Genomic DNA, 26384 nt, shown 5'->3' on the forward strand with positions numbered 1-26384 from the left:
ACCTGAGCACGCCTATCTGCTATGAATGAGCCAATGTAATCCAAAGCTATTGTTCCAGAAAGTTTTATTCACTTTTTTCTTTTTTTTAAATCTCTTTATGCAGATAAATGAGTTCAAAATGTAATTCAAAAACTGTTTTTCAAATCATTGTCAAATGATGAAGAAATTTTCATTCAAAAAATAAAGCTTATCCAAAATATTTCCATTCAATGCGGTAGCATCATATATACATGTCCTCACCCCGATGCATTTCGAGCCCGGAGGCTCTTCGTCAGGGGGTATAAGCTGAAAATCAAATGAATGAGGGTGTAATCAGTATGTAACCGGAAATGAGTGAAAACTAACAAACACGAGATTCAGTGATGAGCTACTAGCATGCTGTGCTGTGAATTCAAAAACGGATGCATCAGAAGGCGGTATACATGCTTCACAAATAAATAAATCAGGGTGAGCTTCACGAGTGAAAATGAAACTGGCTGAAGCATAAGTGAAATCGGTGAACCTTATTACCCTTGGAAGTTTAACCGACTGCGTGAAAGGGTAACGTAAACACCCGTCACCAAAAGGAATACAATTAGTACAGAAAAGTAACCCGTGTATCCTGCAAGTTTTGCGCAATGATCAACTAGTTTTCAAAAGCGCTTACCGAGGATAAGCATGTAGAAAGACGAGTCTCCGCGAAGAAACCAGTAGTGAAGACGCCGGTATACGCGAGTGAACCTGGTTAGAGGACCGCGGTGGCGTTTGAAGAATTGGGAGGGTGGCAATGAAAAACGGACTTCCACGGAAGTTTAAACCAGTGGACATAAACAAAAGACTAACGTAAACACACATAACAAGTCGAAGAGTGCAGGGTGCAAACCGGAGAACCAAGAATGTGTGTAAATGGAGAGAAAACTACATGAGGTGTGAAAGAAAAGAGCGTGTGTGAGAAATAACAAGTGACATGGAAAAAATAGTGGGAAAGAAAAAGTTAGAAAAAAAGGTAGAAAAATGAGTGGCATAGAAAAAATAGATGGAAAAAAGAAAAGACCAGAAATTAACTGGGATGCATCATAAGTACAATACATGTAAAAACATGCGCAAAAAGAATGCGCAAAAAAGTTGATCAACCAGCGAGATAGAAAACTACAAATAGTTATACACAAAGTCATATAAAGCTGCTAAATTCCAGGCGTTCGTTGAGACCGTGTGGCACGGTCGTTCCCAATTTGAAGATCCAAAACAGTTCTCTTTGTAAAAGATATTTTTTGGGGTCCATGCCCTCCGGTTTGGTGACATTTTCAAGAATCAAAAAACGAATCTGGCTGTTCGTGTGATTTTGTTGAGTGAAATGGGCAGACACGCAAGATTTCACATTTTTATTCCTAATGTTACTTCTATGTTCATTGAGGCGTGTTTTTATCTTGCGCTCCGTCTTTCCTACATATGGTAATCCACAAGGGCACTTTAAGAGATATACCACGTTGGTGGAATCGCAGGTAGCATTGGTTTTAAATGAGATCGGTTTACCAGAACTAGGATGGTTAATGTTTGTCCCTGGGATGATGTTGTGGCAATTTTGACAATTATGGCATGGAATAGTTCCTTTAAATACTGTGGGTTCATTCTTCTGTGGTTTTATGAATGCTCGTAAATGTTTAGATCTTTGATATGCAAATATGGGCATGTCCTTGAAAATCTCATTAAAGTCTGGTTCTGATTGTAACATTTGCCAGTGAATTTTGATGGATTTTTTAATCAGATGACTTTTGGTAGAGAATTTAGAAACAAACACGTTAGGCTGTGTATCCACACTTGTTTTCTCTTTGGGTTGCAATAGTGTAGAACGAACAATAGAATTAACGCGTTGGCAAGCGTTGTTGATAATCCTTTGAGGGTACCCTCTTTTGGTGAATTTTTTCATGATGTTAGTGCTGTTCCGTACAAATGATTCATCGGTGGAGGCTATTCTTTTTGCTCTGAGGAGTTGAGAATATGGTAAATGAATTTTGAGACTGGATTGATGGAAGCTGGAATAGTGTAAATAATTGTTGCGGTCGGTTGGTTTGATGTGCATGGATGTTTCCAGTTTGTGAAAACACCTTTCAGAGACCAATATCTCTATATGGAAATTCCATCAGACCCAACTAAGGAGTATGCTGCTATTCTTCAGACAATCGTTGATAAAACTGTGTCCTCAGGAACCATTACTACCAGAGACCGTAACTATCTCATCAAGAGTCATCCTAGTGTTCCATATCTATACATGATTCCCAAAATACACAAGCATCCGACAAAACCACCATTTAGACCTATTGTCAGTACCATAAACTCAATCCATGAACCAGTTGGAACCTATATTGACCGTCATTTACAACCATCAGTCAAATCCATGACCAGTTTTCTACAAGATACCACAGATTTCCTAGCTAAACTCAGCCAAGTTACCATTGATCCTCAAACATCCATTTTTCTATGCACGATTGACGTAAACTCTCTTTACACTTCCATCCCCCACAACCTAGGATTACAGGCAGCAGAAGCGGCACTGTTGAAAACTGACAAATTACAAACTTTGCAAATTTTTCTAATGGAACTCATTGAATTCACCTTAATGCACAGCTATTTCAGATACAACAACAAATTTTACAGCCAATTATCCGGAGTAGCCATGGGCAACTGTGCTGCTCCGGCATATGCCAACCTGTTTATGCAGGACTTTGAAAATGAACACATCCTCTCAGTACCACATTGGAAGAATCACCTGCAAACTTACCATCGTTACATTGACGATATCTTTCTAATTTGGAGAGGCACAGAAGAACAACTCACATTTGCCATTACCGATTTGAACAACATTGACGAAAGAATTCAATTTACCTACCAATACGACAGTTCTAATATCACTTTCTTGGATGTTAACATTACCATAATGGATCACAAACTGGAAACATCCATGCACATCAAACCAACCGACCGCAAAAATTATTTACACTACTCCAGCTTCCATCAATCCAGTCTCAAAATTCATTTACCATATTCTCAACTCCTCAGAGCAAAAAGAATAGCCTCCACCGATGAATCATTTGTACGGGCCAGCACTAACATCATGAAAAAATTCACCAAAAGAGGGTACCCTCAAAGGATTATCAACAACGCTTACCAACGCATTAATTCTATTGTTCGTTCTACACAATTGCAACCCAAAGAGAAAACAAGTGTGGATACACAGCCTAACGTGTTTGTTTCTAAATTCTCTACCAAAAGTCATCTGATTAAAAAATCCATCAAAATTCACTGGCAAATGTTACAATCAGAACCAGACTTTAATGAGATTTTCAAGGACATGCCCATATTTGCATATCAAAGATCTAAAAATTTACGAGCATTCATAAAACCACAGAAGAATGAACCCACAGTATTTAAAGGAACTATTCCATGCCATAATTGTCAAAATTGCCACAACATCATCCCAGGGACAAACATTAACCATCCTAGTTCTGGTAAACCGATCTCATTGAAAACCAATGCTACCTGCGATTCCACCAACGTGGTATATCTCTTAAAGTGCCCTTGTGGATTACCATATGTAGGAAAGAAGGAGCGCAAGATAAAAACACGCCTCAATGAACATAGAAGTAACATTAGGAATAAAAATGTGAAATCTTGCGTGTCTGCCCATTTCACTCAACAAAATCACACGAACAGCCAGATTCGTTTTTTGATTCTTGAAAATGTCAACAAACCGGAGGGCATGGACCCCAAAAAATATCTTTTACAAAGGGAACTGTTTTGGATCTTCAAATTGGGAACGACCGTGCCACACGGTCTCAACGAACGCCTGGAATTTAGCAGCTTTATATGACTTTGTGTATAACTATTTGTAGTTTTCTATCTCGCTGGTTGATCAACTTTTTTGCGCATTCTTTTTGCGCATGTTTTTACATGTATTGTACTTATGATGCATCCCAGTTAATTTCTGGTCTTTTCTTTTTTCCATCTATTTTTTCTATGCCACTCATTTTTCTACCTTTTTATCTAACTTTTTCTTTCCCACTATTTTTTCCATGTCACTTGTTATTTCTCACACACGCTCTTTTCTTTCACACCTCATGTAGTTTTCTCTCCATTTACACACATTCTTGGTTCTCCGGTTTGCACCCTGCACTCTTCGACTTGTTATGTGTGTTTACGTTAGTCTTTTGTTTATGTCCACTGGTTTAAACTTCCGTGGAAGTCCGTTTTTCATTCCCACCCTCCCAATTCTTCAAACGCCACCGCGGTCCTCTAATCAGGTTCACTCGCGTATACCGGCGTCTTCACTACTGGTTTCTTCGCGGAGACTCGTCTTTCTACATGCTTATCCTCGGTAAGCGCTTTTGAAAACTAGTTGATCATTGCGCAAAACTTGCAGGATACACGGGTTACTTTTCTGTACTAATTGTATTCCTTTTGGTGACGAGTGTTTACGTTACCCTTTCACGCAGTCGGTTAAACTTCCAAGGGTAATAAGGTTCACCGATTTCACTTATGCTTCAGCCACTTTCATTTTCACTCGTGAAGCTCACCCTGATTTATTTATTTGTGAAGCATGTATACCGCCTTCTGATGCATCCGTTTTTGAATTCACAGCACAGCATGCTAGTAGCTCATCACTGAATCTCGTGTTTGTTAGTTTTCACTCATTTCCGGTTACATACTAATTATACCCTCATTCATTTGATTTTCAGCTTATACCCCCTGACGAAGAGCCTCCGGGCTCGAAATGCATCGGGGTGAGGACATGTATATATGATGCTACCGCATTGAATGGAAATATTTTGGATAAGCTTTATTTTTTTAATGAAAATTTCTTCATCATTTGACAATGATTTGAAAAACTGTTTTTGAATTATATTTTGAACTCATTTATCTGCATAAAGAGATTTAAAAAAAAGAAAAAAGTGAATAAAACTTTCTGGAACAATAGCTTTGGATTACATTGGCTCATTCATAGCAGATAGGCGTGCTCAGGTTCAACCACCCTGTGCCTACAGGGTTCTTTCACATTGTCTACGTTCTGCTCTTCCTGGACAGTAAGAGCATTATCCTGAGCATCCTAAAGACTTTTCTTTCCCACATATTCTAAAGAATACTGGATTTATCTAGGAGTGCAACGGAATTTCACTTCTTCACAGTTATCTCTTTTGCACAACACATAGTGCAGCACAGTATTCATACAGAGCAGGTTCTAATGCACAGGCAGCTTCGGCAGACCGGTTGTATGCTATGGGGAATCCCTCATGAGGAGCCACAAACTCACACAGTTACACATAAAATATTTGTAATGAGACTTTTAGCTATCAGGCTACAAAAATATACTTTGTGGCAAATTTGGAAGGTGGTTCCATGACTCAGAGAGCACAATGAGCATAAGCATTAGTGTACCCTCACCTGGAATCCAGATATACCCAGTTCAACATCCAGTTTTCTATACTACACAGAACAAACCTCTCCTCTACCAAAGTAAACCAGATCTTTCCAGGCACTCAGCTCTGCTGCCAATCTGATAATGCAGACCTCCATCATGTTCTGTGGTCCTGTTCATCCAAAGGACACTATTGGTGAGCTGCTTTGGCCACTCTAGCCAACATCACTCACTGCGAGGAACTTAACACTTGGGAAGTGGGTGCCCTTGGCATCTACAAGCACACTAAGCAAAGTAAGGTAACAGCAAGGTTCACAGAGCTCACCCTCGTGTTAGCTAAATGGACTATAACCTTAAAGCGACATGCGTCATTGCCCCCAACGGTTGCATCTTGGAGGCAAAGAAGAGGCAAGAGGTTCCGTAAACACCCCATCACTATGGAATGGGATGATATGTTGAACCACTATCAACGCGTTATTAAAGATGACTCCCTCCCCCACCATGTTAAATGTGAGTGGCTGATACTTCTGCTCCCTGTGATCACTCCCCTGTCCTTGGCATGCCGGCAACTACTTCCAGCAAACAAGAAGCACCACACTCCCTTGCTTTCCTCCCCTGCTTTCCTCCCCTGTATAGAACGCATTGTTGTATCTGTATTACCTTTCTGTACCTGGGTAGTCCCCTTCCTTGTCTTGACAGAAGCCGCACAACAATCAAAGACTTCCCACTGCTGAAGTATTGTCAGAAAGTTCACCTTTGTTCACCCTTTGTCTTTTTTTAAGCATAATTCCACATAGTAGCACAGTGATTTTTTCATTAATTGGGTAAAAAGGAGTTTAATTGATGTATTATGAACACATCAACATTATCTGTAATCTCCTAGAAAGCTTTGCAGATACTGTCTGTCATGGTCTAAATTAAACATGCTTAATAAAAAGACTTGGTCAAAAAAGTGAGACAGAGGCCCAGCAGTGGAGAAGTGGATTAGGCTAGGGCATAGAGGAAAAACAGTAGGTAATATTTGCAACCACAGTAAGGAGGGTGATGCATTTGGTACAGACAGAGAAGGGAGCCTGCGGCATCCAGAGAGGATCAATATGTCAGGCAAAGGCACTCACAATAGACTGTAAGAGTGTATCGCAGAGATGGAGAGGAGAACAAGGTGGCCACACCAAACACGATGAGGTGTCCCAGTACACCAAATGGACAGGATGGAAGACTGAGGATGAATTGGAGCAGGGGTGAACAACCCACCAGGTGTTTAGGATGGCACCACACCTGCACTAGTGGTAGGGAAAAGCAAGGCGTGAGAGAGCAGATGACCAGACCGGTCACTCTTCTTGCACTGCCATGTCTGGTAGTAGAAGAGCAAGAGTGCTTTATGTATACACAAAAACACACAGGACCTCACACGTAAATGTGTGTGTGTGTTCGAAACCACCCTAATGTTAATCACAACTCCAAACAAGAGCACAATTCATATCTTAGACTGCACTAGTGCTAACTCTACATACCTACATTTGACAATTCCTCCTGTAAGCTGCTTGGCCTCCCCTCCCAAATAAATATGACAGCCTCCTCACACGTATGCACCCCTAAATTCTGCAAATGTCACTTAATATAAACTGTCTGCACATTTTCCAGCACTTTACAAATATATGAATTATTCCTCAGTGATTCTCTAGGAGCCACATAGCCTTCAAAATATTTTACTGACTCAATTGTCAAGCTAGGCGGGTTTGGTATACATTCTTTGAGTATGTGTTAAGGATCCCGCCTTGCCTATTAGGAGATTAATTTGATTAATAAATCCCCATCACACACCACATCCCGGCTATCATTGACCGGTGTCCTGTTATAGTACAATGCAACAATACACTCTTAGAGCTATCCATAACTCCCAGAATTCGGTTGACATTTTTAAGGCCAGTGCTAGGCCTTTGTGAAATTTTAATTGTGGTCTCAAACTTTGTAAAATTCTCAAACATGAATTTCCATGAATTCCCCATTAACTAAAATTTTGCCAAAGTTCTTCAATAGAAGCCGAATGATTCAAGCAGAAAATCGACTGCGGAATACATTTTCTCCTTGAATGAGTTCTCTTCCTGGAATCTTGTACTGCTTTTGAAGGCATGCTTTGCCTTCATATTGAATTTTCAGGTGAGATATTGCAAAATTATGTATCATACATTTTCAACTGATTTTGCATATTTTTTGTGAAAGGTCATAAAATGAAATCTGCAATTTTGTACAGGCCTAGAAATTGTGCTGCATAATGCACAGGCTTGCCACAATTCCTTTACAGTTTTTATATTGACAGCGGACCATCAACACCGTCACCCCCGAGGAAGCTAAAGCTTAAATGACATGCCATAAAAGTATTGGACTATTTCATTAATGACACTACAGAACCTCTGGATATGTTTTACTAATTTATGGAGAAATTATGCATTAAAATGCTCCAAATGTTCTCCTGGAAGAACCGAACCTTCTTGGAGGAAGTCAGTCTCACTCTCTTCTTCTGACTGCTTTGTCCAATTTGGAGCAGAATTTAACCCTCTGCTGATGTCAACATTCTCGAGATCCCACTGGATTGCAGGGGAGGTCGCAGATTCAGAAAAGGGCTTAAAAGCTGTAGGGGTTGCAGCTGAGTCATATAAAATCGACACATGAAGGTACTGTGGTACATGAAGGGACACCGGGTGGCCTTAGCTATGATGAAGGGGTGCTGCTGCTCTCGCGTTACTCACAACATAATAGAGTTGCAATATTGTAGTCTCAGACGCATTGTGACACTTTTCCCTCAGTCTGAGAAATAAAGCAATGTGGGTTCATTAAAGTTTTTTTCCCTTTTTCTATTTGTACTTAGGTTCTAAAATTAGAATAGGAAAGAGCTAAACAGATCTGACAGAGTGGAGGACAAATTAGCATAAAACAAGCACATCGAAGTATTTGGTACAGGAGTGGGGTTTGACAAAAGTAGATACAAAGGTCCCTTTTACAAAGTTTTTTAGTGGTAAAGTTGTGTCCTACCTCTGACCTAGATGGACTGCCTAATTTGAGCTGGCACTCTGCACCACCATAACATAACAGGTGTATTTGTAAAGCGCACGTTCACCCCAGCAACGGGGCATCTTGGCGCTGAAATAACAGATGTATATTGTTACCCAACTCAATGGTACTCATTTTATCAACCTCGAATGGATGAAAGGCTGAGTGAACCTGTGACCATGAGGTTGAACACAGGCCCCTGCAGTGTATACATTAGTCCACTGAGCCACCAAACCACTTAATTCTGGTCACTGTTTGTCTAAATTTGAGGTGAATACAGTAAATGTGTTTAATGATTCAATATACATTAACATTAATAATACCTCCCATCCAATTCATTCTGATAGCATTGGGGGGAAATAGTTAGAACTGTCACACTTGTGTGAACATTAGTAGTTGTGCTGGTACTGACAGAGCTGGTAGGGGAAATAGGTGGTGCAAGCTGCACCGGCCTCTTGAGAAGTGCCCTAATGCTAACTTTTTATTTTAACTTTTTTAGAACTTATGCACTGTCTAGATGTGATATACTACTGAATTTCCAGAAGTGAAATACACTTACAATAATTTACTCCGATGCCTACCTATATCGACAGTAATTATCTGCAATGACCTAAGAGCAGCAGCCACTTGAAATCATAGGATACACTTAACAGTACCTTTCTATTTTATTCTATGTGTGTTCATGTTATTTCATCTATATACTGAACATGGAATTTAAACAATGTCTTGATGATTAAATGTACTGTTAGATCTAGTGTGGGAGGTTTCATGGCAATCAGGGTTTACCATGCTCCAATAGAGACACATCTAGCCATTTAGCATTAGTGTTTAGGGGGCACCATACTACTAAATTCCAAACTGGATTGTGAGTACATCTCTTTAGCACCTGACTATCACAGACTAGTAAGACCAAGCAGTCCTAGACTTACCCAAGCAAGTGGTGAGGGCTAGACTCATAACTCAGCATACAACAATTCCATCAATAAGGCTACCACTTAAACTCAGTTCCCACTAGATACAGTTCAGCGTCACACTCTTCAGTCATTACGCTAGAAAGGAGTAATATATTGGTGTATATTATGGAGCAGGCCGGTGTGCACCAGTACAAAGACAGCAAGAGGTTGCAGGATTTCTGCACTTGCACACAGAAACCGGCCAGACCCAAAACAAAGACACCATCCAAATTGAAGGACCCTAGATTGAACCCACTCAGAATTAGTAACACTAATGAATCTAGCCACACAAAGAGGGGAACCAGGAAGAAAAATCCCAGCCTCATAGATAATCAAATTAAAACTATGATGTTAGGGGGCGTGGCTTACGCGCTGCTGGGGGATGACGGATCTCCCGTGAGTTCCGTGGAGCTACGTGTTTCTCAGCAGTCTTTTGGACCTCATTACCGCTGGTTGCTACCTAAATCCCGGAGGTATCTTTGGCGGAATATGGTCCGCATACGCTGACATTATCTAATGCGGATTTCGTGCCGTTTTCATGGAGCAATGAACCTCGGCGATTTCTGACTCCCTCGGGACGCAGGCAGCCGCCATTTTGAGCAGCTGAGCCCGCGTCCTCTCACAGGCTATCGAGTCACCTTTAACTGCCGTATCTACTTCCTTCAGCACCATGATATTGCCGTGCCATCCCCTATTTACAAAGTTGCAAGGTAAGGCATTTTAGCGCTATTTTTTCTTTTTTTGAATATTTTCTTCATGACTTGTCTCCTGTCAGTTCTCTCCCCTGTGAGCCTACGGCCGCCATTTTAGATATGGAGCATCCTGTACTTCCTGTGGACTTTTATATTCCAAATTGCTGACGAGTATGGTCAGCCTAATCGTACCTACACTGTCACACAAGGCGGTAGTTGCTGTTGCCTACCTAGTATTGTGACTTTATTGTATGGTCTACGATTCTCTGCTCTTGAGTATATTTCTCTGTGGTATTTGAGAGCTCTACATATATTGTGAGGGCACATTCTTCTTTCAAATCCTGGTGTGCTCTCCTGGTGTCGTAATGGCTCATGACGCAAGTAATATTAAGTCCTCCCACACTGGCACGAAACCTAAGAGACTCAAGAATGACCCTCCTTCCCCTATTAATACCTCTCCAAATCCCGTTTTGGATTCCATCTTAGAGGAGGTACGGGGTCTACAGCCTTTTATGTCTGCCACTAACGAAAAACTCAAGCAAATTGAAGATAGATGGGTCATTATGGAAGGTAAAGTTTTGAACCTAGAGCAACGCGTCAGTGATATTTAGGATGTCTAATCAAAAATACCTCTACTGGAAAAAGAGATTCAAATGCTCAAACTTCACACTGAGGACCTTGAAAATCGTAATTGTAGGAATAACCTACGCATTTATGGTGTTCCGGAAAATGTTGAGGGGTCGGACATGGTGTCCTTCATTCGAAAGTTCCTACATGATCTCTTGGACCTTCAACCTGCGTCTCATCCTCTTAATATCCAGAGGGCTCACCGTTTAGGACGTCTTAACTCCAATGCATCTAAACCTCGTGGTATTATCATTCTATTTCTTGAGTTTACTGAATTAATGAATTTCCTCACGGCCGCTAAACTCAAGCGACATCTCACTTGGTCCGGACATAATATTTTCAATTCTCAAGACCTCTCGAATGCAACGAACACCTGATGCAAAGAATTCTTGAATCTCCGCCCTCAAATGAGGCAGTTGAACATACAATATGGTATTCTACATCCATGTTTTTGCAAGATTACTCATAATGGTCGTACCCGCTCCTTTGATGACCCTCAGAAGCTCCTCGCTTATCTACAAAGTGTTTCTTCACCTGACATGGACACTAATATTTGATATTTTTTTCTCCTCCTGTTTGAATTTGTCATAATGATCTGATTGCTCTGGCTACGTCATGGTTTCGGTTCTGTGTCATTCTTTTCTTGAGGTCCTGTCTTTTCATCCTTCTTTTACCCAACTTTGCTCTTCTGCTGCTCACTGGCGTTCGTACCCTCTTTGGTGTCTCCTCACTCCCGATGTCTTGGTTATCTCCTTCTTCTCAGACCTGGCATTTTTGCCTTGATCTGTCTACTTATTTCTTTCCTGTTATTTCTCTATTTTCTCTCTCCTATCTAACTTGCTTTCTCCTTTTCTGTCTTCCTTTTCTGTCATGTGCAATCTCTCATTTTCGTTTTCCTGGACAATTTCTGTTTTTCTTTTTTGGTTTCTATGTTTCATGTTGTTGGTCACAATGATTCTGGGCACATTTAATCCTCTCAATGTGCATGTACTGGGTATTTTGTTCTTATGTAATGTATTTATTTGTTGTGTCCTTTCTTGTAGTTGTTCTCCTGCAATGTGTCTACTCCGGTTGTATTCCCTCCTCCTCTCCTTCCATCATGTGTAATTTTGTAACGTGGAATGTTCGAGGTCTTGGACATCCTGTTAAGCGTCAAAAGGTATTTTCTCACTTATCCAAACTTAATTCACAAGTTGTTTTTCTCCAAGAGACTCACTGTACAGATGTTGAATCTTCTAAGCTAAAAAGACAATGGGTGGGTCAAGTTGTGTTCTCTCCTGCTGTCAACAAAAAAGGGGGTGTTGCTATTTTATTTCATAAAGGGTTGTTTGTCCAAATTTTATCCTCTCAAACTGATGATGAGGGGCGTTGGGTAATGGCTAAGGTTGTGATCCAGAATAAGACTTTTGTTGTATTAAACATTTATGGACCGGTTCGACCAGACCCCAAATTTTGGAACGATATCAAAATTCTTATCTCCTCTATTGACTGTCCAAATATTGCAATTGCTGGTGACTTTAACCAATGGTTAGATCCATTTTCCGACAGACTCTCTTCAAGCAAATTTCACCCTGACAAATCCGATAAATGTTTCCAATCTGCCATTACCTTGCGTCCCTTCTATGATGTATGGAAAACTTGCAATCCTGACTCCCTTGAATATACTTTTTTCTCGAATGTTCACTATACTTGCTCAAGAATTGACTATATTTTGGTCGGTAAGTCTCTCCTTCCCTCAATTCAAAAATCCGAAATTGGTTCTATTTTTATTTCGGACCATGTCCCTGTCCATGCGGTCCTTGACCTTAACCTTACCTTGTCTAGATTTAATAGTTGGAAATTCAATACATTCCTATTGTCTGATAATGCTTTCATAAAAGAGGTTACAGTGTTTATTAATGAGTTTTTCACTTTTAACAACCCATCAGACACCTCTATCTCTAATAATTGGGATGCTTTCAAAGCTGCCCTTCGGGCATTCACTATCTCCTATGTCTCTAAAAAGAAGAAAACAAATAGAATCAAATATGAAGACCAACTCAACAATATTAAGCGACTTGAACACTCGTACTTTTCTTCTAAGTCTACTGATGCCCTTCAGAATCTAATTCAGGCAAAAACTGAACTAAATAAAATCGCTACAGTTGAAGCATGTAATAACCTACTAAAAGTCAAATCTAAGTATCATGGGGGCCAAAACAAGGCGGGTAAAATGTTGGCAAATTATCTCAAAATCAAATCTAAATGTAAAACGGTTGGTCCTATTTTTAATGATTCTATCAACAAATTGGTTTCATCAGATGAAGACATTGCGGAAGTTTTTCATAATTACTATCAAACTCTGTATACCGATGAACACACCCTTCTGCTCAAAACTTAACATCTTTCTTTGATGGTCTTCCTCCTCCGCCGTCACTTCTGGATGACTTTGCCCAATTGGAGAAAGACATTTCTCCTCAAGAAATTCTTCGGGCTATTAATTCTCTGAAAAAGTCAAAGGCACCAGGTTCTGATGGACGGCCAGTTGAGTTTTACTCTGCATTTCATGCCATCTTTGTGCCCAAATTACTTCAATTTTTTAACTCCTTTATTTCTAATGCTAAGGCCTCAGGGTCTTTCCTGGATGCCCTAATTATCATAATTCCTAAACCCGACAAAGATCACTCCCATTGTAAAAATTATCGCCCGATTTCCTTGATTAGTTACGATTGTAAAATTTTTGCTAAAATTCTTGCTTCCCGTCTTGATTCTCTCATCCCACTGTTGATTAAAACTGACCAGGTTGGCTTTGTAAAAGGCAGACTGGCCGCTGATAATGCCCGTAGGTTTTCTAATATTATTTCCCACAGCAAAATTTTTAAAGCCCCACTAGCGGTATTGTCTTTGGATGCGGAGAATTCCTTCGATCGCATCAATTGGCAATTTATGTTCCGTACCTTGCAATGGTTTGGATTTGGTCCCTCCTTTATTTCCTTGGTTAAACTCCTATATTCCTCTCCTCGTGCCAGTATTTTTGTCAATAACCAATTTTCTAGGTTTTTTTCCTTATCCAGGGGTACAAGACAAGGTTGTCCTCTTTCCCCGTTATTGTTTATCCTATGCCTTGAACCTTTTTTGGAACGAATCCGAACTAACACTAATGTTAATGGTTTTAAACTCGCCTCTATTGAAACAAAACTATCTGCCTATGCAGATGACATCTTGGTTTATCTGGCTAACCCGGTCATGTCTCTCCCTCCTTTTATGGAAGAAGTTTGTTTATATTCTTCCATTTCAGGTTATAAACGTAACTTATCTAAAACAGAAGTTTTACCCTTAAATCACACCTGTTATCAATACATGTTCAACTCAACTGACTTTGCTTGGTGTCCTTCTAAAATTAAATGCCTTGGTATTTGGTTCTCCTCATCCCTTGTTGACACTCTCAAATTTACTTTTGCTTCCCTTATCAAGAAAATCCAATCCCTTCTTCAAATTTGGTCTCCCCTGTTCATATCCTGGTGGGGTAGACTTGATACTATTAAAATGATGATTACACCACATATACTCTACACTGTATCCAGGCTCTCCATAAAAATACCTAATTCATATTTTGTTTGCTTAAATTCTATTTGTTCTAAATTTTTATGGAATGATAAACACTCTCGCATTGCCTTACAAAAACTCATCCATCCTAAGAATGAAGGTGGTGTCCGTTTCCCCAACTTTAAAACCTACCACTCTGCCTTCCTGATTAAACAATCCTTTTCTTTAGCATATGATTTTATGGATTCCCCAATACCTAGATGGTTTGCTTTTGAATGCTCACTGTTAAAGGACTTCTCATTTCAACACACTGTCTTCATGTCTAACTGTTCTTTTTTGGCCAAACACCCGGTTGTAAAATATTCTCAGACATTGTTACATGACACATTCTCTAAGTATTTATCTCCTCTCCAATGTTTTTTGTCATCCATTGTGTGTTATAATAAGTTTCTCAAATATAAGGGCAAGTCTTTCTATTACAAATATTGGAAAGAAAAGGGTATTTCATTTGTTCATCAATGTTTTTCTAATACCTCTATTCTCCCTTTTCATGAATTGCAAACTGTATATCAACTGCCTATTTCATGTCTGATTGAGTATACCAACATAACTACTGCTATAAAATCTTACTTATCAACCCTTTCCGCACCTGATACTTCACCCTCTTTTTCTCCCTCAACTCCACTTTATCCTCTGTTCTCACTACATCAACCTAAAGCTGCCCTTGTATACAAACTATTATTATCAAATGTTATTGATCGACCCAAATCATCTACTGAGTTTGCCTGGGAAACTGATTTGAATGTTTCGTTATCTGTTGATGTTTGGGATTGCTTATGGTCCAAATTATTTAAAGTTTCTATTGCTGCACGCATTACTCAATCACTTTTGTTTATTTACTATAGAGTTGTTATCACCCCTGTAAGTATTTCTAAGTTTTCGCCTTTATCTTCTTCTTTATGCTGGTCATGTTCTTCGGAAACGGAAACAGGTACACTTAAACATCAATTATTCGAGTGCCCTTCTGTATTTTCCTTTTGGAAGTCTGTTTGTAATATATGCATGCAAATGTTTCAATGTTCCTCTTCTTTAACATTATTGAATGTGTTTTTAGGTTCTGTATCAGATGATATAGATATTGTCCCATCTAAAGCTAGGTTACTTGATCTTTTCAATGCTATTGCGTTTAAAGTGATTTTATCTTGTTGGAAAGATAACTCCAAATTATCTGTAACTACCTGGTGGAATTTCATTTGTGATGACCATAGGATTGCTGTCGCCTCCTCTTCTTCTATTTCTTTAAAAATTCAATCTGATCTCCTATGGCTCCCCTTTGTTACTTATCTCTCTTCTAACCCTCCCAACTGATTGCCTGCTTTGCTCCTTCTTTCCATATATTCCTCTTACCCTTGGCTTACTTTCCTCTTCTTCTTCTTTTGTTTCGATCTTTCCTTTCCCTTACCTTTTTTCTTTTCCCTTCTTAACCTTTTCTTTCTTTTTTTCTCTCCTTCTCCCGTTGTTTAACTTTTTTTTATTTTACATTCATTTCATGCCTCATGTTTTATCTTATTATGTTTATTGCTATCATTGTATGGCTTTGTATTGCCTTTGTTAAAACGTAATAAAAAATCTCTTAAACTGAAAAAAAAACTATGATGTTAGAGCATTAAATGTTTCAGAGCTTTCTGCTGAAATCAGATACTTTAAAAAGCTTTAAAGAAAATCTCATACGCTGCCTGCTGCTGTTCACAGTTCAAATATTTCTGTACTTGGCTGGCCCATGAGTCCTGGACAGAACTCTACAATTGTGTAATGGAGTTACACTTGGATTGCAGCGCTGGGAGCAGCATGGCCTCACATTGCTACTACTCTTACTACCTCCACTCCTGAAGAAGAGACCGATGTGGTGCTTGCACTCTTGCAGGGGCAATTAAACACACACTTGCACTCTGTAGTCAGCAATCCTGCAGCTGGGCAACCTCAAGGTTCTATAGGAGTTGAGCTAATGAACGCCTTCCATGGAAGGCTCTCCTCTGTAGGATGGAATCCTGCAATACTCTTCCAAGTAGGCAGGGCCACTCTCCTCTCCAGACAGTCCAGCACAGCATTCAGAAGGAAACCTAACCAAGATTCAGGGTCAGATTAAGAGTATGATGGGCAGGCCTCCAACCCGCTAGCTCAGAGAAGTCTCTGCTCCCTTTTTAGAAGACTGTCCAGCTGTTTAGATGCTGTAGTAATTCTGAGAAGGCAGAGTAACTTTATTGGAGCTGTGCTTGATGTGCCCACTCTGAAGAATGTATTTTTTATTTTGCAGGTATACATTACCAAAGCATGAGTTCTTATCAAAACACAAAACCTCTATGATGCTAAAATGCAGGGAGTTTTTTATCACTGCATAAGGGAGCAATTGCATGAGAGGTGTTACCTCGAAACCGGTCCGGTCCTCGGATGCTTGATTCCGTTCTGGGAAGGACATGGCTTTTGTAGTTCGGACTGGACTGTTCCCATGGGGCACGGGGTCAGAGCTGATTTGCATATCGCCATTGTCTAACCCAGGGTGGTGTGGAGTGCAAAAAAACGATGGATTTGGGCCCAGATCTTTGGACTGGGATGAATGTGTGACATTGATCCACATTCGGTCCATCACCTGTTTTGTTTGCAAATTCGCCATAAGTGCGCTGGGGATGCTCAGACGTGGGTCCCAGGCACTCCACACCACTGGAGTCAAGCTAGCCGGGCTGATGAGAGGTGTTACCTCGAAACCGGTCCGGTCCTCGGATGCTTGATTCCGTTCTGGGAAGGACATGGCTTTTGTAGTTCGGACTGGACTGTTCCCATGGGGCACAGGGTCAGAGCTGATTTGCATATCGCCATTGTCTAACCCAGGGTGGTGTGGAGTGCAAAAAAACGATGGATTTGGGCCCAGATCTTTGGACTGGGATGAATGGGTGACATTGATCCACATTCGGTCCATCACCTGTTTTGTTTGCAAATTCGCCATAAGTGCGCTGGGGATGCTCAGACGTGGGTCCCAGGCACTCCACACCACTGGAGTCAAGCTGATGAGAGGTGTTACCTCGAAACCGGTCCGGTCCTCGGATGCTTGATTCCGTTCTGGGAAGGACATGGCTTTTGTAGTTCGGACTGGACTGTTCCCATGGGGCACAGGGTCAGAGCTGATTTGCATATCGCCATTGTCTAACCCAGGGTGGTGTGGAGTGCAAAAAAACGATGGATTTGGGCCCAGATCTTTGGACTGGGATGAATGAGTGACATTCATCCACATTCGGTCCATCACCTGTTTTGTTTGCTAAGGGAGCAATGGAGCCATGTTCCTGTCCGCGACTGTTAAGACTCACAGGGGGCGCATACAGGCAAATGTTGTGAAAGTGCCTAATAAAGCTGGCAGACCGTAGTATGACCTGGTAGTCCTGTAGCAGAGAGGCAAGTAGGTCGAAGAGTTATTCCAATTGAGGCAGTCAGGGTTCTGCATTATTAATCAAACACTTCCCATTGACTCTAAAAAGTGCCGGGTTACCAAAACATATGATATGGGAGCATCACCAATTTATGGTCCGCTAAACTCAGAATTACTCTCTTAGTCCCTAATCTCCAGCCTGATAAATGGAGGTCAGACGTTAGCAGATTCAGGGGCTGGGTCAAAGCCATTGCTTGATTGTATTGGGTTACAGCCCTGCCCTTGGTCTTAAATGTACCTGGAACAAGGTAATGTTCAGGTTGGTCAGTATTTATCCCTAGAGCTCAATAATCAGCTCTTGTATAGGGTTTGAAAATAAGAGGAGTTCTCTAATCAAATGCTGCATGATCTCAGGTGCCATTCCTGAGCTTGTTCCTGCAAGCTCTGGTACAGTGGCGTAACAACACTTGAGGGGGCCTGTTAGAAGGGGCGGTCTCGGGGAAGGACAGAATTTGTACCTGACCACCCTGCGACCCACCTCTCCTAGGAAATGCAGCCGAGCACTGGCGAGAGACCCTTCTGGGCAGGATCTAGGATCGTACTCACTGAACTAGCACCCTTCAACAAAGAGACACTACACCGTAGATTCGGAAGACGTATTCTTTATCTAGCAATATAAGGACCTTTATGATCCATAAGATTTGCATGTACAAGTAGAGCAAGGGCTCAAAGAGTCTCGGTAGGGGTAGGGGTAGCGGGACAGTCTCAGGATCAGGGTCAATGAAGGTGCGTATCCGGAGCACAGCTCTCAATCCTCGAGCAGGGGGATACACTACGATCTTTGGGGTCCAGCCGGACCAGAATAGTCTCTGAGCCGCGACCAAGTCTGCAGGGCTTGGGCAAGGATGTCGGAGGTCCTACGATCATCAAGGAGGCGCGATTCAATCAGCAGGGCTCAGAATTCTCAAGGTTACAAGGGGAGCCGCGACCACGTCAGCAGGGCTCAGATGATTCAGGGCAGAAGTCCGTCTCTGCCAGGTGGAGCCGCGACGATGTCTGCAGGGCTCACCAAGGTTTCAAGGTTCCAGTTGTTTCTTCGATGATGTTCGTTCAGCCGCGACCACGTCAGCAGGGCTCTCTTAGTTCCAGGATTCAATCTCCCTGATAGTCCCAGAGCACCCCTTGTTATGGGTTGACTCCTCTTTGATGTCCGGAGTCCTCGCAGGCAGGGGTCCTAGCACCTTGGGTCGCTTGTTGGGGTTTCCTGCCATGCGGCCCTTTGATCCAGTAAAGCCGGGGTCTGGAGGGATCCCAGACACACAGCAGGCATGGAGCCAGCCCTCAGTGAGGCCGGAGGGGCAATTGAAACCCATCTCTCGATAGGAGGCCAGAGGTGTGATAGAAACCACTCCTCCCTCTCCTGCTCACAGGGAGCTCTCCAACCCCCAGCCGGGCATGGCGCTACTAGGCCTGGGTCGCGCTGGATCAGAGGGCGGCCATCTTAGGTGCAGGGCATGGTCACCGCTGGCCGCAGGGCCGATGGAGTTTGGAAGGGCGTCCGGTGTCGGGAAGATGGAGGGAAGGACGGGGGCAACTCAGTGTTCTGTGTGGGATCATGTGTGGAGGGGGTCGGGTAGACCGTGCTAATCAGGAGCCTGGTGTGGGTCACGGGTCAGGGTTGGGTCGCTACGGGTCAGGGAGGACCACGCCACGAGGCCGGGTCTAAGAGGGCCCCACTGCAAAGCACATGGAGGGGGCTCCTCCGCCCCCGGCGCCGCGGCCCACCATCTACCACTTTGCCCTACAACCCAGAAATCTAGTATATTTTGATTTGAAACCTTCAACATTTAACTGAAATGCCTCTATATTGTCTTTGTCTAAGTTCTAATGAGAAAGTGGGAAACATTCTTAACATACAAGCTATGCCATTTGTAACAATACTGTCAAAAGCAGATAATTTAACTGAGGTAGCAATCAGAACAATGCCAAGGAGTGATCCTATTGTCTCAGGCACTGCCTATGGCTGCAGAACAAAGAACAACTATGAAGTTTGAAGTCTGAAATAGAATTGACATTATTGGACAATACCTTGAAACTTTTAACCTCATAGCTGCTATGGAACGTCCAGCTCCAGTGCTGGACGTTCCATTGCGCAGGTGCAGCTCGAACGTTCAACGGCCGACGGCAGCACTCCCGAGGTAGTGGTGCCGTCCGCCGGTGAACGTGCGCAGCACCTAAATGGTTAAAGACAAACCCAAACCCAAACCTGCAATTCCATAAAAACTCGACTAACAATATACATGAGAAGTACACAAGATATAACTCCGTATCCTGCGAAAGTCAAGAGAAATAGACTGGTGAATTATCTGCATGCATGATAATAACGTGAACATAGGAAGCAATTTCAACCATAATGTCTTTATTAGTAAGCATTGCAAAACAGGCACGCAAACAAGGCTGAGGAACAAAACTGTTTGGATGCCAACAGCCACCCACTTCTTATTCATGGTTGGTATAGATCCAGCAGCATGGGGCGGAAAGAAGTTCTTGTTTGCGCCTCGAAATGCTGGAAAGCGCTTCCGCTGCACATTCAAAATGCCCCCAAAACACTGGCCTTTCAGAAACTGCTGAAAACCTACCTCTTTAACTCTCCTGAGCCCTCCCTCTGTGTCTGTCAAAGCCTTGTGAGCTAGTGCCAAGACACCTCCGGGTATTCGTTGTGCTTTAGAAGTCCTAACATAACACAATACATCACAACATATCACTAATTACACAACACATCATAGCACATCACTCATAACATAACACATAATTCATAACACATTACAACACATTACTCATAACACAATACATCACTCATAACAGATCACTCATCACAACACATTACTCATAACATAAAACATCACTCATATCACAAAATATCACTCATAACACAACATATCACAACACATCATTCTTATCACAGCACATCGCTCATATCACAAAACAACACTCCTATCACAACACATCAGAACACATCACTCATAACACAGCACACCACTCATATCACATAACTCACATCACGTCACTCCACAACATAACACATCACTCATATTACAAAACATCACTCATAACACAGCACGCCACAACACATTGCTCATAACACAACACATCACTCATATCACAACACATCACAACACATCACTCATACCACAACTCTACACTCGTAGTCATATCTCAACACATCATTCATATCACAACACATCATAACACATCACTCATAACACATCACTCATAACAGAACACATCACTCATTTCACAACACATCACTCATTTCACAACACATCACTCATATCACTCCACATCATAACACATCACTCCACACCATAACACATCACTTCACATCATAACACATCACTTCACATCACTCCACATCATAACAAATCACTTCATATTGCTCCACATCACAACACATCATAATATATCACTCACGTCATAACATATCACTCCACAACATAACACATCACAACTCATCACTCCACATCACAACACATCATACCACATCATACTACATCCCTCCTCATCACAACACGTCACTGCACATCATAACACAACACTTTTGCCAACTTCAGTGAGGAGGCTTGAAAAGTAGGGTGCATACACAGGCCCTGAGATCAACAGCTCATCTACAATCTTTACTTTCATGAAAGTCTATCAACCATTCAAATCCTGTCCAGGTTTTAATATATTTCCCACTAAGATGCTTTCTGAAAAGAACGCCCACCACGGGGTTTGGATAGATTAAAGGTAGTTGAGAGAGTGTCTCTTTTCATGGTCGCTGCCACTGCCCGACACCAAGTCACTGTTCAGTGTTTCCATTTCCAATTCCATTATTTTGTGTCCAGGAGGATTGTAGTATCTGTACAAGTAAAGTGAATGAATGAATGAAAAGAAAATGAATGGATGGATGGATGAATGAATAGCCACATTTCTAAAGCAGAAAAGCTGCACAAAAGCCCGTCCCAGCACTTATGTAAAACAGCGACTTATATAACGCACTATTATTTAAATCTCATTTAAAAGGCAAGTTCTCAGCTGCTTTCTGAAGCACGTCTCACTCTTAGGAAACTGGACCTATGAAGATGGGATACTGTCCCAGTGGTTTGCGGACAGGTGGGCAAATTCCACCTTTAACTAGTCTAAACCCAGGAATCTTTAGTAGAGAGGATTTAGACAGTCTCAAAGACCACAGCAGACAGTGACCCATTAAATTTTCTCTGAGGAGACTAGTCTTAGTGCTGCTTTGTGAAAATGAATGGAAATGCGCGTGCAGAGCACCCTCTCACACATTCCTAAAGTGCTGGAAGGAACCATCTTCAACATGGCGGGTCCTTTACATTTCCACAAACCGTAAGGTGCTGTTTGGGATGGTGACAGCATAAATGTTAAAATATTCCTCCCTCACACCCTTATCGTGCATGACAAAGAGCAGCAAGGCACAAAAAAAAGCAGATTGTTGGCATTTTCATGATAATGAAAAGGGGGGGCTCTTGGCCCCCCCGCCCGCATGGCGGCGCGGCGATCGCCTCCTCCCTTTGTGCCCCTCGGTGGTGGGGCGTGCCCTCCTGGGCGCGCCCCACCACCGATTGGTTGGTGCCCTCCCTGACCCGGATACCATGGTAGGATGTCCGGGTCAGTGGGGGGGCGTGCCGGGGGGGGGGGGGGGGCTGGGTGGGGGCGTAGCCACCCCCACCCAGCCCCTTGGGGATAAAGAAGCGGGGAGCGCCCAGGAGACCCTCTTCTCCCTGGACGCTCCTCCACAGCGTGTTGTGCCCCGCGCTCGGGGCTTCTTGTTTTTTGTAATCTCCTCTGTTTCTCTCCCTGTGCAGCTCTGATGTCCGGTTTCTCGTGCTCGGACGGAGGTCTGGAGGCCGCGAGGAGGATGAAAGAACAGCTGTGCGCCGCACGGGGAGGAATGACCTGAGGCCCGAGGTTCTGCCTGGGAGAAGCGCCGGACCGCAAGACGGATCGGGCCAGCCGTTGTTGGAAGGGATAAGTTAAGTGGGGGTGTATAACCTTGCTACTGTCTGCGTAGAACATTGGGGCAGGAACATGGCCAATGCAGTTATTTTACAAATACCTGTTCGTATTTAGTAAATGCACCGTCACGAATGTGTGTTGACTTTTAGTTGTAATGGGGGAGGGGATTTTAGTTTTTCCTCACGTAGTTTTGTTGAGGCTGGCCACGTTAAATAAGGTGTGGGTTGGCGGGAATGCTGCACCACTAGTATGGGTAATGGCAAATGCTAATTGAATGAATGCATCCCGCGCAACCGGTCGATCTGATGGGACGTAGCTCAGTAGCTCAGTGATCGAGTGCCTGCCGTGCATGTATGAAGCCCCGGGTTCGATTCCCGGTATCTCTGCTTCCTTGTTTGTCAAATGTGCAGTATTTATATGGTAAGGAAATCGCGATGCAAACAAACAAGTTGGGGAAGATTGTAGAGGAGAATGATACCACCCCTTTCATTTACCCGCGCAATTTGATTTACAGGTTATGTGTGCTGTGGAAAATCACGTAATGGAGGAACAGAAACGTGTGTGGGGTTTTCTTTAAATGCTCATTGAAAGTTTCCTTGGCAAGAGCGTGCCACGTGCAAGCTGATTTATTAGTTGCCACCTGTTCCTCTTCTCAAGCTTGTCCATCCATGGCGGTAAAAAAAAAAAAAAATTAGACCTCAGGGGGGAACTATTTCTACGAGGGAATGAGCCTCTGCGCCCCAGAGACCAAACGAATTAGCGCCTACAGTTTTAAAACATGGTGCCTGCTAGTGAGGGATAAAGGCAGCCAGAACCCTCGTTATGCATTATCTAATTTAAAGATAACAGGCTGCTCCGTGGACTGGCGGGCGCTCGGAGTAGAATTCATATGTGGTCCCCTCAGAAGTAGAGGGTGCTTTACGTAGCCCTTAATCTCACGACAGTAAATTAATTAATTGAAGTATTGTATAAATATTTGGACTAAATGGCTTTTTTAACTTCGATATTTAACCGTGATATGGCGTGGTAGGTGTAATTTCAATATTGGTTGTCAGGTGAAAGTAGTTCTGGTTTATCAATGGAAACCGAGAAAGTAATGTAGCAGAGCTGGGGGATCTATAAAGTGTCCGTCCTGGGACCCTTGTCTGCCTTTCTTGCATTCTGCTGTGTGTAACCTACTACTTATGCAAATTACTTTCACAAATGTTCACTGTCACGCTGCTATCTGGTATTCAGTCGCAAACTAAACTTTCTCGATGACAGCCACACATGCAATCTGCTACTCTTTAGGAGACCGCGAAAGGATCTGGCCCCCTGTTCCACTGACATCGGGCTGCCTGTCCTGATGATACTATGCACCATAAAGTATGATTACTCATGCATGACCTTAGGCTGCGAAACTGACCCCCTCGGAGAGGGATCCTCGGTGGGAAGGTGCTGTGGCGTGTTTGGTTAAGCGCCCGTCTAGTCAAATTGTAGATCCTGAGTTCGATTCTCATCAGTGCTGTGGGTTTAGAAAATAAATAAATAAATAGAAGCCTTTCCAATGTCATGTTGCAGTAGGTGTGAACATTTTTAACATGCACAGATCCCTGCATTTACAATCTCAATTACAATCTTAGGCGGACGATCTGATTTAGATTAAATATAACTGCAGCATTATTTTAAGGACATTTAGTTGTTCATGCAGCTGATGGGTGCCAACTTGCACGTAGCGTTTGTGTATATATATTCTATTATTCACCATCACAAGAACGCACTTTCAGAGCACAGTGGGCAAGGATCATTGCAGCTTTTCCCCTTCATATGCAGGTGTAGGGACAGTCACACATTATCAAATGTTAGAGGAATGGTGTTTCCCATTTATTGGTGCCCTTAGATTCTTGGTCGGCTATGGACAGTTTGCTCCCTACTCCTCCTTGACTCTCCAAGGAGATGTGGAAATTCAGGCAACGTATAGCTAAAGGAAGTTATATAGGGTGAGTGTAGGAGCTTTGCCGCGCAGTTATCACAGATGTAATAAAATATGAATAAGAAATGTCCGGCTAATAGGTGAGTGCGCGCAATTAGATGCTGGAAGCAAGCCTTGCTAATGAGCATTAGTTAATCGTCTCAGGTAATGTTCCGAAGAATGTTTATTAAAAGGGCTGTGTTGCACTTCCCAAACGGGGACCAAATGTTTTGTTTTAGCGGGATGGCTTTATTTAGCAAGCTGATGGTAATGGTTGGCACACATGTACAAGCCCGGATTTCAGTCGTAGGCCATTTGGTAGCGAAGAATTGAGAGAAGGTCATTCTAAACCGCTGTGTCGCTATCGCTAACAGAGACAATGTTTTGTTTAAATGGCAGACTGTGCATCCACTAGGGAGTTAATAAGAAGGGAGATAATGGTTGGGGCGGGACTGAAAACACTCTGGTTAGCAGGCACTGGGGGACATATGCAAACTCTTCATCCCTGCCCTGAACTTAATATCGCCACTAGATACATATACATACCACCTGTGGCAGGAATTCATTTGCTTCTTTTCGCTCATTAAAGCGATACTACTTATAACATCAATGTATCTGGTGGAAGTTTTACAGTTACAGATGCAGCTCCACTGGCTATCAGTTTGGCTTCATCCTGAGAAAAGATTTACCCACTTTTGTTTTAAAGATTGTTAGAGCCTGCATCGAGTGGCCTCTATACACGGTTGAGTTACATCAAGTGTAGCTTGACTAAACCAGGCGACAGGACAATAATGCGTCAGTAATTAGAGAATTAGCAGCAAGAATAAGCCAAATATGTGGCAGGATGGGACCGATTTGTGATAATATTACTCTGACATTGTTTTCCCCTGCCTGGGCAAAGGTTGCATCTTATTAGTACGGACTGTAACACCTAAAATATAGCAATAGGCAACTAAAACGGCAGAATAGGAGCAGAGGCTGGATTATGTGTCAAATTCAGCAAATCTATAAATGTCCATCTGTTATTTTCCAGAGAATATCCTAGGGCCCCTAAGCCATCCTGGTAAGAGCATCTGCAATTAAGGGTGAATTTCTGAAGTCACCCTCGATATACAGTCTAGATGGTGAAGGGGTAATTGTCTTTACAAGTTAATACACAGGCTGAGCATGTGGTACAGGCTGAACTGCTCTTGGCTCAAGAGAGAAGCAGATGATTGATTGCGTCACTACCTGGAGAAGATGATGTAACCTAGCAGAAATAGCCAGGAGGGCCCCTGACAATATCCTTGCAAACTCCCTAGGGGGGATTATAAAGCTGGTCAGGGCAGCCGGGTAGGTGACTGCCCCCCTTTGTTTTATTCCCAGCAGCAGAGTTTGAAGCCAGCAGTGGGTTTTAGACAGCGTGACCCCCTCCCACCACCTGCCTGTGGGGGGGGCTCCTCAGCACTTGAGTCTAGACGTAAAGTATTCCTGGTCTATTCACTGCCTCCTTCTGTCGGGAAGGATTCAATATATTATATGGCAATACCCCCAGTCACACGGTTTCATAGACTTTGTGTGAGGGTCTGGTAACAGGACCCAGGATCACAGTGCAAACAGGCGAGGGGAAAAGGCTGCCTACCAGCAAGAGTGGTCGACCTTCAATCAGAGGGAACAGGGTTCAAGTCCTAGCAAAGAGGCGCAACATACTGTGAGTCTGGGCGAATCACTTAATCTCCTCGCGCTTAACAGAAAACTAATATGTTCTCAGGTAACGCAA

General features: G+C 42.6%; 1 protein-coding gene across 5 annotated transcripts in view; it reads right to left on the minus strand.

Moving 5' to 3' along the window:
• Positions 1 to 26384, minus strand: part of LOC147717698 (E3 ubiquitin-protein ligase TRIM39-like) — a 660302-nt gene that overhangs the window by 328652 nt on the left and 305266 nt on the right. The window lies entirely within an intron of this gene.

This window comes from Lissotriton vulgaris, chromosome 5, assembly GCF_964263255.1.
Source record: "Lissotriton vulgaris chromosome 5, aLisVul1.2, whole genome shotgun sequence".
Taxonomy (NCBI): Eukaryota; Metazoa; Chordata; class Amphibia; order Caudata; family Salamandridae; genus Lissotriton; species Lissotriton vulgaris.